At 40.3% G+C, this 16,425-nt stretch overlaps 1 long non-coding RNA gene across 1 annotated transcript; it reads right to left on the reverse strand.

The window, feature by feature from the left end:
- Positions 1–811: 811 nt before the first annotated feature.
- Positions 812–14,675, reverse strand: LOC118157286. The gene is made up of 2 exons (XR_004746602.1): positions 14,506–14,675; positions 812–1,837 (listed from the first exon to the last, which is right to left on the reverse strand). It is a non-coding gene; the product is annotated as an uncharacterized LOC118157286 (long non-coding RNA).
- Positions 14,676–16,425: the final 1,750 nt, after the last annotated feature.

Genomic DNA, 16,425 nt, shown 5'->3' on the forward strand with positions numbered 1-16,425 from the left:
TAAGGCCTGACCCATTTCAGAACATTTCCTTTATGCTCATACAGCTCTGGGAAATAGGACAGCCGAACGTGCACGAGGATCAATAATAGCCAAGTGCTACAGCGAGTCCATTAGGATCAGCCCATCCATCAGGACCACAAGAGCTCTTTCCATGCCTTGCTGTAGCCTGAGGCCTGGCTGAGACAGATCCGTGGTGCCCACCCCAGCTCTTGGCTGGCACGTTCAGAAAAGAGGGCTCTTGGCAGAAGTTTATGAGGCCACCCCTCATCAGAGCACTAGCTAGCTTTTAGTCCTTGCTACCAGGATATTGCAATGTTTCAGAGTCCCTCAGTAAAACATAATCCAAGAATACGAAAAGAGAATCACTGAGCTGTAGTTTCTCCACCTTTCGTAATAAAGGAAGTACATGGGGGGACAAGGAGGGGGGTGGCTGTTCTTGGGTAAAGAAGGCGCTTTTTTTTTTTTTTTTTTTTTTTTTTCCCCTAGGAAATGTAAAAGGAGTGGTTTGAGTACAGCAAACAAGGATTCACACAAATACCATAGTCTCCCAAGGTGATGGATTCCATCATTTAATCTAATGTAAAGTCACCAGCATCTCCGGTGACTTTGGGTGAGGCATGGCGATACAGTGCCAGAAAACATCCTTCCCTTAGGGCTCTACTTCTTTGGCAATTTGGGGAGCCATTCAATCCATGGATTTTGGGGGTGGTTTGGGGGAGAGTGTGCAACATTGCCTAGACTGCTAATTCCAGTTTAACATGAATAACTATGAATTTATTCTCCCGTGGACTCAGATCTTTTGCATGGGCAGTGGCTTTCAAGAAGATAAGTAATGAAGAATCCATTACACCACCGGGTGATTTATTTCATTCATCTTCACTGTTAAAGATGCACAAAACTCAATGAGCATTTCTCACTTCAGGACTTAGATTCAAACTACTCCAACACAGTGGGCAGAAGGGGCTATATCACACAGCAGGGGTTTTATGTTTATGTGTTTTACAGGTAGATGATACCAGAAATGAGCAGAGGGTCTATTACATTTTAACTGGAATAAGCTTTACAGCTGAAATCTAAATATAAATCTAAGCACACACATTTTTAACACCAGCTATTAGGGAAAGTAAAATAACTGCACCAGTGTTACCAAAACTTCTACAAATTACATGTGGACTGTTTTCTTCTAGCTCAGTATGCTGAAACACAGCAGGACAACAGCAATAAAGAAAGGCAGGCACACATGTGCTGTCTTCTAGGAGATTGTTCCCAGGGAAAACAACAGTTAGGGATTCTTGCAAAATCACAACTCAGAATAAAGTAGGAAGGCTGTACTCATCAGAACACCGATCTGCATTTGTGCAAATTAAAACTCAGAAGGGAAATAACAAGGAAAAAAAAAAAAAAAAAAAAAAAGATAAATAGGTTAATCTGTTGTAAACTGATTTTGACCCTGAAGGTGATCACAGGTACACAGCATTACGGCACTTTAAACTGTTTTATGCAAAGCTTAAAAAAGACCCAGCAACAAACAAAGCTTTTTTTGTGTTTGCTAAACAAAGCATGAAAGAATAGTGACAAAAGTAGGAGGAGCCGAGTTTGTCCGGACAAAGCCAGGAGGAGGAGCCCTCATGCAATGGAAATGCAGTTCAGTGGTCCTGGATTGATATGCTCATCCTTTAAACCCCCAGGGCTGGGAGATCACAGGGCCTGAAAGTCCATCAAAGAGCACTTCTCTGCATTGATCCAGTCTGGAGCGGAAGGCTGGTGGGGGTCTGCACTTCTGTATGAGGCTGCCTCCGAAGATAATCAGCTTTTCTTCCTTGGAAATTAGGGAATCCTAAACATCAAGAAAGTGTTATTTCAAGTATGGTATCTCTCTAAACCTACAGAAGGCTGAATATGTGTGGGGTTTTGTTGTTGGTGTTTTTCGTAAATAAAAACAAAACAAGCCAGCATGTAACATTACAGGCCGGTAAACGTTTTAACTCAAAATTATACTCTTAATGCTTTACTTGTTTTTTCAAACCTGTCAACAGCACAACCTGCAAGAGAGGCCCTTAAAGCACTAACACACTTTCCTATTTTTGTTTGGATGCTCCAGCAGCAGCCACCTAAACCCCAAACAGAATGTCTTTTACTCTCCCGAGAACTTGTTAGGTTACCTTGTACTGCAGGCAGGCAATTACACATCACTCCAGCTTCTTAGTTTAAGACACTTCAGGTTTGACAAAAGGGAAATTACGAGCCTGGGGAACATTTAGCCCTGACAGCTAGCACTGTGCCAGACTCAGATTCGCTTTAGCTTCCAGGTGATGAGCTGCTCGGCTGGGGAAGCCCTGCTCTACCTCTCCCAGCTCGGTGTTGGGTTTATTCGAACCCATAGAGGCAACGTGCCTATGTTAAAGGGTTGAACGGAATAAGTGCGAGTGAAATCAGGCAATCGAGCACTCTCCAGTGTAAATAGAGACTGAAAGTCATTAATCAGCAGTTCATTTGACACTGGAAACTGTTAGGATATTTTATTTATTCAAGGGGAGCAGTGTTGAACAAACAGAGGATAAGCCCTTCTCCATCACAGCATGTGCAATCTGACTTGCTAAAACTTTGGAATATTTTAATATCATTAAATAGCCACATTTGGCTACAATAAATCAAGTGGCTGACGATTTTGTATGCCCTTGAGATCCTGACCAGTGACAAAACAATCTATGTTATCCCAATACCCACTATTTCAAGTGACTGAATCTACTGCAAAGAAATATGGTTAAGATCCCTTCTGAGCATTATGTTTTTGTGTGTATAACCATAGTTAAGAAAAAGAGCAGCAGCTCAGTTGCTTGCAGTGGTCCATTTTGTGATTTTTGAAATGAGAAAGTGTCACAAAGGATGCAATTCTCCCAAAACACTCAGCATTGGCACAGTGGTGGTGTTATTGGGATTATCAGGCCAGCAATCTGAGGGCTTTGGAAATCACACACTCATACAAAGTACTTTGCTGAGCAAATTTTGACCAAATTCTCTGTGTGCTAACAAGCCTTGGGTGTGTTAGATAGCTAAAAAATTAACAGTACAGAAAGATGTTCTCTTTTGCTCTCAGAATACAGACATTTCCCTTTCCCCTTCTTCTGGAAAATAACCACACTATTGAATATAGCAGTAATCAGTGAAATAAGAGATTAGAGAAATAAGAGATTCCCTTTCTGTTATATGCAGGCTCTTAAGTGTTTTTAAGGATATTTATCATTGAAAATAGTCTTATCCTGCATGGTTAAAAAGTTGATAAGCCAACATTATTAACTATTTTTATTACGCCAATATCTATATCTGCCTCCAGAAAGTTTACTAGTCTAATCGTTATACAGTGTAGAAAACACCTACTGACTCAAGAACGTAGTCATCTCTGACTTCTTTTACAGAGGGAATTTTACAAGTAGAATTTTCCCATTTGTATTATTCTGATTTATTTAGTGTAGACTTATGGAGTAACAACTACTTATGTAGCAGTGATGCAGTAAACAGGAAAAGAAAAAAAAAAAGGTATTTTTATTTTGGTATTACCACATCCACGCAGGAGATCACGCTAGTAAAATGAGACAAGCAAGCACCCTACAAACAACTGTAGGAAAAAGGCTACTGCTCATCATTTTGCCCCCAAGCATCTCTGCAACGCCATCTGCCAAAGGTCATCACCTCCTCAGCCCCAGCAGCGCTACTCGCCTGTTTGCTTCCAGGGATGCTTTGGTCAGAGCAAGCCAGGTTAACTTGAACAGTTTAAACAGACTCAGGTTTGCTTAACCTAAAGCTAACCTGGAATTGCTCTTGTAAACAGCTTTGCTGGTGAATCTGAGTTATAAATTTGTATACACCTTGTACCAGCACAGACAGACCTAGAAAGCAGACACACATTTGAACTCAAATTAAAGCCAGAGACTTCCTGGGGTAGGTTTCCCTAAAACTGAAGTACATACCTACAGAGCCAAGCTGTCTGAGGCCGGATGGATAAACATCAGAGATCCCTATTGTTTCTCTCAGCCCATTTTCTGCTGGTAATTTCAGAGCCATCAGACAAGGACAAGCAGGTATAAGGAGGGTAGCTACTGAGATGGCTCTACAGCTTGGCATGGGGAGGGCATTGCATGCCTAAGGACTTGTCTCAAAGACAAAAGCAGGCAGTTGGGATTAGCTGAATTTAAGAAGGGTGATAAAAGGTAGGGGATCAGCTGCTTACATAGGAAGATATGGAAAAGACTCAGATGAAAGTCATTAAAACAGCAGTTAAAGAAGACAAACTTAGCACAAGCATTTTGACTTCCTAATAACCAATATATTAAACCAAAGCAAGAAATATTACAGGGTGAAGAGCATTAGCGGGAACTGTTCACAAAGAGCTTGAAATGAAAAGAAAGGTTGAAGAAAAAAAAAAAAAGTAAAAGAAAAAAAAATGACTACTGTGCTCCTGTGAAGGACATCCCAATGACCAATATAATGAGCTCAGAGCTCAGTTTTGAAATGAACTCAGTTTCAGATACATCATGAATTAGTGTGCATGTATGTAATAGTGCTTACAGGTGTCAGGAGGCAGCAACAAATGCTGAGTTTGTTCCACAGTCTCGGTGACAGACTTTCAGAGCATTCCCACAAAGAAAGAAATGTGTTTGATGCAAGATAACAAACCAAAGCACATCCCACCATAATAGGAATATGAAAAAAAATAGATACAAAACTGAAATAGTCACCTCAGCTTTTATTAGTTGATTATAATCACTGGAAGGATTTATTTGAAGCACAAGACAGCACTGCAGCATGTTATCTTTTTGTTTAGCACAGCTCGAGAGTTTGTGTTCCTGCAACGCAAGATTAGAGTTCCATCCATTTCTAGGGCTGCAAAGGAAACCCACTGCATCTGTAATCGGAGAAATACACTCGGTATAGGTGATACTTCTCATTAGCATACTTGGCTGTATACATTGGTATACTGTTTTCATTATTTACACCAAAAAATAAGTGCTAGTTTTTCTACTAGGCATGTTATGTGAGGGAGCAATGCATAGCTGTGGGCAAAGATGCAAAGATGTTGAGAGTTATAAGAGAATGTTAAAAGTAATACAAAGCTGAAAAGTCAGCTGAAGCAAAACAAACATTGCTCCATTTAAGCTCAAGTGTGTGTAAAAGTAAATGTACTGTCTTTTTCTAAAAATACAGTGCATCTCTTTTAAGTAGCCAAATCAAGACAAGCGTGCTCACTACTGGACAGAAACGGGTGTACTTCTAGGCTTCCCTTGCTTCAGATAACACTACAATACTCAGTTATAACTAAGAACAGACTCAAAGTTTGCAAGTTCAACCTTTGGTTCAACATGCACACAGCATCCAATCTGCTTTGCACCATTTTAGATATTCATGAAGCATGCAGCGTGAAGTACTTTTCATTTTTGCTGTGCTTAGTAAATTAGCCAGCGAGTGGGGAGTAGACAATAACAGCCAATTCCTATTTGATGACTGGGTTTGATTTGACGCATCTTTTAGTGTTTTGATCATTTGGACTGAAGATAAGATGCACACAATTTGGTAGCTGGCAAAGTGGGATTTAATAAGTCTGCTGTAAAACACAGCATGTATGCAAACAGCCCAGAGGATTAGACTCCACTTGCTTAGTTTAGAACTTGGTGCAGCCAACCTGAATAATCAAACGGAGGAACAAAAGTTGTGAATCCCCTCAATGCACTGCTTCATTAGGATCTCCTTACAAAAAAAGAAAATGGGACTCATCTGATCAGCCAGATTTTATGGCATCTGATTAGACCACCATTTTCTCAGCAGGTCCCCTTTCTTTAAACTGTTGACTATGGATGGCCTGCTGAATAGGATGAACTTTGGACCACTAAATTGCAGCATTATGGTTATTTAGTGTAATTTATGAAAAAGAGAGAAGTCGTGATCACCTACTTCATATTGCTAATGATATCTCCATTTATCAGAACACATATGAGTTTGGATCATCATTTTTGCCTCACAATCACAGGACACCGTCCAATTAGGTATCAAAGAAATTATGTTTGCCAATGGGGCTGTACGAATACTAAATTAAGATTTAATAGTCCTTATATAATCATTTATTACTGTTGACTGTTTGCTGCCTTGCATTAAGTTCCACATCATCTCAGCATGTTTACTTCAAAGTTTCCTTCATTTAGTATTTTCTATTTGCATTTTACTGAGACTAGTCTGAAAATTAAAAGAAAAAAAGCCTCAACTTTATTTTTCTGCTCGGCAGTGTTTCATCTAAATAGCAATTAAAACTAGAATAAATTAAAAAGATGCTATAAGAATTACATTATTATTTCAGTGTAAAAGTCCCCTCTCACTGAATGAAAAAAAGACAGATTTCCAGTTACAGAAATTATCACTTTGTCTTTTTTTCTCTAACAAATAAGACTGCCAAACACTTCTCATAGAGGCAAATTTCTAAATTGCTGATTATTACAGGTAGTGATTTACTCACTATGTCAGTTCCTAACCATCCTTATAAGCTGGAGCTATGCAAGTTAACAACGAACTAACAGAGAGGACAGGAACAACACCAGTAGCTAATGCTGGGCAGAAGCCGATTGAAAAGGCATCACAGAAGCAAAGCATATGAGGACTGAACAAATGTCCTGTCCCAAATCCATCCAAACTACTGGAATGTCTCCAGCCCCCTCACAACTAGCTATACAGCATATATATATTTCTATACACACGTGCCGTTGTATAGCTGTGTACCAAGGGTTGATACCTGCCCCTCTGCTGCCAGCAGGAGGTTGATGGGCACTTCTAACCTACCCCAGTCCCAACAAGTCAGGTGCACATAAGCCCTAGAAGTACAGCTCAGCCTGAGCCTGAAGCCTAATTCTGAATCCAACCTCTGGAAACACATCTGTTGCTGTCATTTATTAATAAACAGCCATCGGGACATTGCTCTGGAATAATCGGGAACTAGTTGCTGTCACTTATTAATAAATGGGCATACATTGTTCTGGAATAACTAGGAACTAAATGTGATAATTATTCCAGCACAACTTCTGGGATCACTTCTGGTTTGAATCCTCTTTGGTAACAGTGAATCTACTCATGAAGTTGTTCTAAAAGAAGAGTTATTTTTATCAGTTCTCTCTTATACTTAAGCCATGGTTCATTCAGTGTCTTCTCTGCAGATTTTTCTGCTGTCACAGCTAAAATTCAGTATAATCTACTGAGTAAAGTTTTTACATGGATACCCTATAAGTGTCAGCAGCTTTTTCCACAGCCCTCAGCAGGAGATTTGTTCTCTACAATATTGTACCAACATGATGATTATTTCTGTAAATTTTCCTGTGGGTCACACTCCATATTTGCTGTCACAGAGACCTGGAAATCACTGTGGGCGGATGCATGCTCTGAATCTTTGGATTTTGATTAGCAGAATTAGACACCAGTAGATACTGCAGAACACTCCCAGAGTACACTTAGGAGGGATGGAGGGAAAAAGCAGCAACAAGTGAGGAGTGTGTCAGCCCTACACCACAACACTACCCCTCAGAGGCAGCAAAGTTCATTACACTGGACTAAAACCTGGAATGACATAAGTTTTATCTTCTTTCCCATCCCAGATTGTTACTTCCCACTCAACAACAGAAAACTTGCTGCAGCAATATTCTTAGGGAAGAACTTTCTATTAGATTTGCTACAGTTTGTATCCATGAAGCCATTATCAGCACAGCCCCAGCTGCACAATATAGCCCTGCTCTTTTTATGCAAAAGAGGTCCTCATCTGCCCTCCTCCTTATTCTGCACGTTGTTCAAGCAGCTCCTTAAGAGAAATGGGGAGAAACTCTGTACAGGGTAACATCATAACATGTCTCCAGTGTTATTCTCTGTAATACATATTCATCTAAGATCAGCTTTGTAAATAAATGGTTGTCTTGTACAAAAAAAAAAAAAAAAAAAAAAAAAAATGCTATTTGGTAAGGAAATCAATAAGGGAGTTTCTCAATACAAAACGCAGCTCTCCTACTTGCTCTGCAAAATCAGATGCTGATGCTTCCCATTTTGCTGCATGCTCAGTAACAACAAAAAGAAGAGAGGAAGCCAAAAGAAAGCCATTCGTTCAGCTGTCAATGTACGTAAGTGTCCACAGGTGTCATCAAGTGTGAAGAAGCAGTGGCAGCCATTTGACATCGCTGCTTCTGTGGATGAAATTTTTACAGCAGAGGCAGAATTTGCAAAATCATGCCATTCTCCTGCCAGAATTCATCAGCTCTTGGGATGTGAAGCTCTGCCTAAAAGGTCCCCTGGCAGCTGAATAGACAGAAGCCAAGGACAACTCTTGGGCAGGATGAGCAGGCAGAGCACAGACCTTCACTTCTGCAAGCGGGAGGAGACAGAGCTCTGCTAAAGCTCTTTGAGCCTCCTGTCATCGCAGCATTTGTGTGCTGGTTGTCAAAGACAAGCATCGCTCTGGGTGCAGAGTAGGGAAATTGTTCTAAAAGCCTTATGTTGAGACAGCATAGTGTTTGGGGAAGAAACCTGTCTCGGTAATTACTTGCTTGTCTCAGAGCCTTTGCAGAGCTCAGCATCCCTTTTTCTAAGTTTCTAAGGGGACCCTGCATGAAAAAGATGGTAGTGGTGGTAATGCACATTACAAAGCTGAGGATGAAAAGAAAGCAAGGTAAGAAAGACAGAAAACAAGAAAGCAAGGTAACTCATTCTCTGAGAATGAGTATCTCAGGAAACAGGTTAAATGAAAGCATGACAGTTCTGGGATACCTCCTGATGCCAGAATCACTGTAGTATCATCAAATGAACCTAACGTCAGCAATCTTTTTCTGAGACCAGAGAAAGTTCGTGATATGCAGGGAAGTAGGCTGAGAACATTTCTGTTTCCCTATACCCATCTCCTTGTCAGATTTCCCACCTAAACAATGAGACTTGCTCTTCTGAGTCGGAGCACCCACATCTCTTGTGTTGGCAGGACAGGAAAACAGATTTTCTCCCCAACTGGCATGTTGGCGCTAAGCTGGAGGCACTTCAGCACACCGTGACTGTACACATATATAAACACTACTCCACATACACCCTGACTGTGTTCATGATCCCAGTAATACAACAAAACTGAAGCTGTAGGAAGCTAGTATTGCCTTGTACAGCAAATAGAAAAATCATCCCTATAGAGCAACAAGGCGAAGGAGTGGGAAGGGATAAAAAGGGGACCTGATCTCCTAAACTGCTGTTGCGGGATTCCCAGAGAAGGTCTCCCAGAACTCCTTAAAAGAACAAGCAAATAAGTAAAACTGAATTACAAAAAACAGCAAACTACATTAGTATCCCATACATAGGTTTTCAAGAGACAGCTGACATTTAAAGGTTTTCCTTTCCAAACTACTACCATTATGCAGGACAGGATGTAAACATGACCTGACCAAGAAAGTGTGCAGACACCTGGCTGCTGCCCACGACACAAACGGAGGCTTAAGCATCATACATGGTTGCATTAACAGGGCCTGCATACAAATCACCTTTGCTATAAAGGGGTGTAGATAGGCAACTGGAGCTGTTCCTACACAAAATGGCTTTTACACAGATTGCACTGAATTGAAGTGATGCCAGAGAGCTCATTTGAAGTAAAACTGAAACACCTCAAAAAGAAAAAAAAAATCTTGACTGGAAAGACTACTTTATAAACCTATAATCATTTTGTACATCAGTAGAGTTTTTCCATGAAGCAAATACTTCTGCTTTTTGCTCAGAGGTCCCAACTGGATACAATGTGGGCACACAACATTTACATAAGATATAGAGGTTCTACGGTAAAATTTGAAATAGCACATCACTAACAGGAACAGCAATTTTTTGACACTTCTTACTGCTGCACATACATTTCATATTTCCAATGTAACACAGAACAACAACAACAAAAAAAGTACTTAGAAATTGTATTTTGGCCAGAAATAGACTGTGAGTTGTACCATTTATATGGTATAAGTAATACATGATTGTCATTTTAAAAGCAGGTTTTCAAAAAGGCTCAGATATATTTCAGTAAGACTTATTTTCTCCCCTGTGGAAAAATGCAATGTGTATACTAACAATTATTACACCTTTATTCTGTGCATCAACTCTGTTTCTAAATGTCTGAACTGACAGCATGTCTGGTCACATGAGTCCAGTCGACAAATTTGGCTAACGGTAACGCTTTAGGACAAAATTATGAAAAAAAATGACAAATTAGTAATGGCACCTAATCAATAAATGACACAATATGGAATCCATGAAGCTGATAATGCAACTTCACAATTCTCTCATTTCATAAGATAAATTTCAAGAGGTAAACATGTGCGAGAAGATGTCTCATTTATGTTGGCTTTCCCCCACCAAACAATAAATTTATCTGGAATTATATGGATTATGTCTCTTAAACGATCAGAAACACACTACTTTCAGAACCTGGCTACTTTTAACCTTTTAACCCTAAAACAGCCACTAATACCTAGTCTACAAAATGCACTTGCCTTAAAATATCCTTTGATGCAATAGAGTGTGCTTCAGATAAAGTTCCCATCTAGAATATTATCACTACACTAACAGATCTGTTTGTCTTTTCTAAAGGAACTCCATAACTTCTCCACTTCATCGAGAAAATACTACCACAACACTGTCATTTTGGGAAGAACTCTAAAAATATTTCAAGATTAACCTGGCTTTCAGATCAATTTTCCTTCACTGCAGTCAGATGCTATGTTAGAGTACTTCAGCAATAATACTGGGAAGTCTGAAATTACTTACCTTTATTCTTATGACTAGCTTTGGTGACTTATTTAAACTTTTCAGGCCAACATTTCTTGTGATGTTGTTTGCACAAAAATAAATTATTCTTTAAAAAAACAAAGAAAATTTGTTTTATGATTCTGAAACAATCAGAGCTGAGTTAATCACAGAAGAGAAATTATGGTTAGGACTCCCCCTTCTGCTGTTTTCTCATCATTCACGCCAAATCTAGATGTAAAGAGCCCAAATCAACCATGTATGTGATGAGGACAGATGAGATAGTCATTTTAAAACTACAAAATTGATTTTTAAGGACTTATTCAACTGACCACTGCTGTTATTTCCAGGAAAGGAGTAGAACATGTTACACCAAAACAGTGTGTCCCTGAACACTTTTTATTATTATTATCATTTTGGTTGATGTGCACAAATAAGGGGAAAGCACTATGCAACAGGCAGATTTTTGTTGTCTTTCTCCTCTCTTCTCTGACACATATCCTCTCAGGCTTTCTCCTCCCTTAGAGATTGCAGCCATAGCCTAATCTTTGGGAGAGAAAAGAGGGAATAGAGCTTTCAGCTCACACAATAATTGAATGCTGGCCATCAGTGCATTTTCTTGTGACTGTTCATAGGTATCAAAACATACAGATGGATCAAAGTTGGATCAAACACACAGTTGAATGAAAGCAACTACAAGAGCTGAGCTTCTTATTGCCAGCATACACTAATGTTGTGTTCAATGAAAATATTAAAGCCTTGCTGTTTAGAGCAATAAATATAAGTCTATGCTTTTCAATGTTTTAATGGAGGGAGGGAAAATGTTTTAACTGAGGGAATAAGAAAACATATTTCATCATGGCAAAAAAAGTCTTGAAAAATAAATATATAAAAATTATTTCTTTAGAAGTTTTTTCTCAAACCCAGAAGACTTTGAAAACACAGGAGTCTATTAAAAGAAAATAAATAAATAAATACAAAAATAATAATAAAAAAAGAATGCTTTAACCTCCCGATAAGGAAAAAGGAGGATATTGACTCACATAGCGAAGACTGACCTGTTTGCAGCAAAGATTGTACTTAACCCTGATCCTGCAAAGCTTAAGCACATGCCTACCTTGACTGCTAAGAGCACTCATATTCCACAGCAACAGAAAAGGGTACAGACGATAAAGGTGAACAAAACATACTCTTGCTTATCTTGAAAAACTGGCAAAACACACACTGATGTATTTTAACCAAATCCCTTAAACACACAATTCTGACTATTACATGTAACCTTGAGGCAGAAAGCATCACAACTTCCTCAACCACAGCTACAGACATGGTTTCATTGCTTTAAATCCATGCTACACTAAAAGAGCTCACACCACAATTCTTACAACTGCTCTCTTCTTGCACTGGTATTAGCAAGAGTTTAATCCAGCTGGGTTGAAACTGGACCTCAGGGCCTCCGAGCATGAGCACTGCCACAGCACGAACATTAAGTCAATAAAATACCATATATAATTAACAAAATGCCAGCCCAGCACTCGAGGGTGTTTGGCAGGAATAGATCATTCCTTCATGCTTGGATTCACACCACCCAACGTGTGCAATGATGATCTTCAAGTTAAGTTGCTGTAGTATATTTTGGGTCAATTTACACACACCTCTACACAGGATCTCAAAGAAATCAAATTTCTTCCAATAGCATTTTACTACCACCTATTAAAAAAGGGGGGGGGAGGGGGAGTGCCTCTCATTTGCAGAAATACTGATTCAGAAATACCGATCAAAACTCAGAAACTCTTTATCCTTAGCAGTCAGAAGAAAACTCTGACCAACGTCACCATGAAAAGTTAGCTGTTACAGATACTACAATGTCAGCTCTGTAAAATGCTCTATGAAATATTTCTCTTTCCTGTATGCCTCTGTTCAAGCAATGCCAAGTATCCAAACCATTACTTTCTTAACAAATATATGTTTGTCTATATAGCATGAGGTGGAGAAGAAAAAGAGATTTTAAGTATGATTACAGGTTCTTTGAAAATCAAAGTAGTTATTTCCCAAACCCTTGGAGAAGGCTGTCTCCAGCCAAACATTTAGAACAAGAGGAGGTTGTATATACCCTTATTTATATTCATTACAATGAAATGTGCCTCTATCACCTCCCATCACCTTAATGAAGGGTTAATTTAAAAATCTAATTGGGAGCTAAAAGTGCTGATGTTATTAAGCTCTCTGGAAGTAAACCTGCACAGAAACAAAGTATCTGCTAAAAACCATGGCCAGATCTGCAACTCCTGATTGTGCTCAATGTCTTATATCTCTGCTAAAGTAATGCCTATCACCTAAACAGTGCTTTCAAACCATAAACGCTTTTTGAAGGAGGTTAGCACTGCTGCATAATGCCAAAGATCTGGAAATTAAGGCATACAATAAATAAATAAATAAACTCATGTGCATAGCAGATGTAGTGACTGATCCTCTAGAAAAGGTAAAAGAACTTGCAATTACCTTCTTATAGAAAAATATATTTATACAGTAGTGCATATCAGTCTGGACAACTACACTGACCAATAAGTTGATCTCATGGTTTTCCAGGTTAAAATTTTCTGTCAACCTTAAAAATAAACTCCTCTCTACCTTTAGTATTATATGCAATGCATCAAGTCCTCTGCTCACTTACCTAGCAAATTGCATCCCTATAGCCAGAGCTCAGAGAATGGGCCTTTGCTTCCATACAATCCTGTAATCTCCACATCACTTTTAGAAATATTAATACAATTAGTAAAAACAAACAAACAAACAAATCTCATGTCTTGGACATTCTTAGCAAACACCTAATTTTGGAGAGGCTTGGATTTCCTCTCCTCACGAAAAGGTGATTTCACAGAGACACATCGCAGTACAACAGGAGGCACTGCTATGTGCGATGCTGTCCCCTCTGCAAGGAGGTGCAGAGAGGGCAGTGAGGAGAGCTGTTGCTGAGCAGCCCTTTGCAGAAGTCTGTTATCATAAGAGGCCTCTTCTGAAGTGTCTCAGGGCAACGTTGATCAGCTATGGTCCAGCCCTCAGCATCTTTTTTTTTTTTTTTTTTTTTTCCCTGTATGCCCAGTCATATCTCTATTAATTCTGGGTAGAGGAAGAGCTGTGGATGTCTCTTTTCCACACAAGAAGGGCTGGGGGGAGCACGTTACAAGGTTACCTAGATATTGTACGCTCATCGCCAGCACAGATGAAAGCAAACCTGCTGCTTCTGACCGGGCTCCACCCCAGGGTGGAAGGGAGCGGAGGAATGCAGTCCCCTCCCAGCAGCCAGCCTGGGATGGGCCTCGGCCTCCAGCTCCTCCACCTCTCCTCCCACCTCCACCTCCCCAGCCAGCACATTTCACAGGGACTTCACAGATGAGGGTGTCCCTGGCCGTTACTGATAACAGTAACACTGAGTACACAAGAAGATGGCTTTAGGGCTCAGTAATGGGTTTATCACACTTTTGACTTAGAGGTCACAAGTTTGACACATCGCCCAGGTTGGCAGTGTCCCAAATAACGACTCAGCTGGGGAGAACAGTGAATGGTCTCCAGCTTGTGGGCTTGGGGGAAGCCACCACTCCTGCTGGAATTGCTCTAACACGGTTGCTTATAAACACAAAATTCACTTGAAATCGTTCTCAGTACCTCTGAGATTTCCAAAACACTTTCCAGCATGGTAGGCAACGCTGCTAGAATGGCATTCATTACTTGCTTGCTTGTAAGTAGGTCCTGGAAAAGCACTGCTTGTTTTTTAGGGCAGAACTTGCCACGCTCAGGCACTGACTGGGAAATGAGGATGGCATAGGGTGGGTCAGCTAAGGTGGTGCCTTGTGTGGCACTGCTGAGCTCAGGTGTCACGCAACATTTTCAGGCAAGCCAAACTCTGAGCTGCCTCTCAACAGTGTACAGTAACTCAGCAAGTGGGCAATGTGGGTGGGGTGGGCAGCTGGGAGGGGTAAGCTGCTCATCACCTGCAGCTGTAGATCCCCATGTCAGTCCCATCACTCAAACAGCCGTCAACATGCATCTGGCCTCCATTCAAATCCTGCCTCTAATTCCTTCTGAGTGCTGGAACATGTGTGTCCTGATCATAATGAAGCATGATTTGCATTTCCAGGTACAAGGATAAGGAAGAGACATTTAACATCATCTTCCCTAGCCTCACTAGTGCACTGAGCATGGAAGCCACAAGCCAGAAAAACTCTGTGTCTGCTGCAACAGTTACCTGGGTAGGGGTACAGAGCCCCCCTCCAAGATAATTTTAAAAAGCACCCAGGGCTTCACTGTCCTTTTAATGGGTCCTCAGCACCAAGTTTCCTAGTCTTTAAAACTGGAATTACAGGGCTAACTGCCTCCATAGTGTTCCTTGAAAAGCATTGCACAAAGCCCTGGAGTTTAACAGGATGAAGGTTGCATCCAGTGGCACCCCGGATGACAATTTCAAGTTTTCACATCCGCGAGCACCCACTGGAATTGACTGCGCTGTAGTGTGTGGATCAGTTCAAAGTCAGGTATCGAATAAACAAGATCTGCACCCGACCTTCCCCTCCTGAATGATTTCAGAGTAATGTACCAATATTTGCATGCTGGGTGCTGCTACGATCTCCAAGAGGTTGCATTCTGCAGCGTTCATTTGGGGATTAGAAAAGGTGCTGTACATCCCTGAGGGCCCTGACGCACAACTCCCATCGGATTCAGCAGTGGAAGCAACAGAGATCACTTCCCTCAACCTCTATGTAAATATCCCGGGCTGTGAACAATACAGCAGGATAATGGCGGTTTATGTTAACAAACCAAGCTGTGAATGGCAGCGCTTCTGGAGCACATCCCTGCTGCAGTTCTGCTTTAGGCAACTGGTAACCCCAGGCACAGGAGCAGGAAAGGCAGCTGAATTGGTCAGCATGTTCCCATGCTGTTGAAGAGGGTGTTCCCAATGCATGTATGTATGGGAGCATTTGCATAGGGTCAACATTTGTGAAATTAATTGCAATTATTACTTAAACTGTCATAGTGTTATAATGCCTTAATATCTTTATTACAATATTTGAAATTCACTTTCCACAGAAGTGTTACTGCTCAGAGCACAGAAACCAGAAGAAAATAAAAACCTAACTTTAATGCTTTTTCTAAGCCCAATGGGTTTTATTTACTTTACAGCAAGCTTCCTAACACCTTTCTAATACTCAAGACTATAGCATATATCAGTGGCTGGTATCTAAGAAGTTAGCCTTTGGTCTTGGGCTCTGATATAAATGCAAACACAATCTTACAATTGTGTCTTTTCTGATCTGGCAGAAAAGCTCACCATATTTTAATTGCATTACTGTTAGACCTGCAATAGCGAGCTTGGAAAGCAAGTTTCTCTGTGCCAGAAGGAAGAGGAAAATTTACTGTAGAAGGTTTAGAGCTATGGGGAACATGGTTTTGTCTTCGGGGACAAGATAATAGAAGGCTTACGTGAAGATGTTTGACACCCACCAGGTAACAGAAAGCTAGAGAAAATATAAATATTTATATATATATATTCATCTTAGAAATTAATGAAAAGGATGGTGTAATAAAGAGAACTGAAAGTCTGGAAGCCAATAAATAACTTTTCTAATTCAACTCTGCCACAGGCTGTTTAGT

The sequence above is a fragment of the Oxyura jamaicensis genome, assembly GCF_011077185.1.
Source record: "Oxyura jamaicensis isolate SHBP4307 breed ruddy duck chromosome 4 unlocalized genomic scaffold, BPBGC_Ojam_1.0 oxy4_random_OJ106700, whole genome shotgun sequence".
Classification (NCBI taxonomy): domain Eukaryota; kingdom Metazoa; phylum Chordata; class Aves; order Anseriformes; family Anatidae; genus Oxyura; species Oxyura jamaicensis.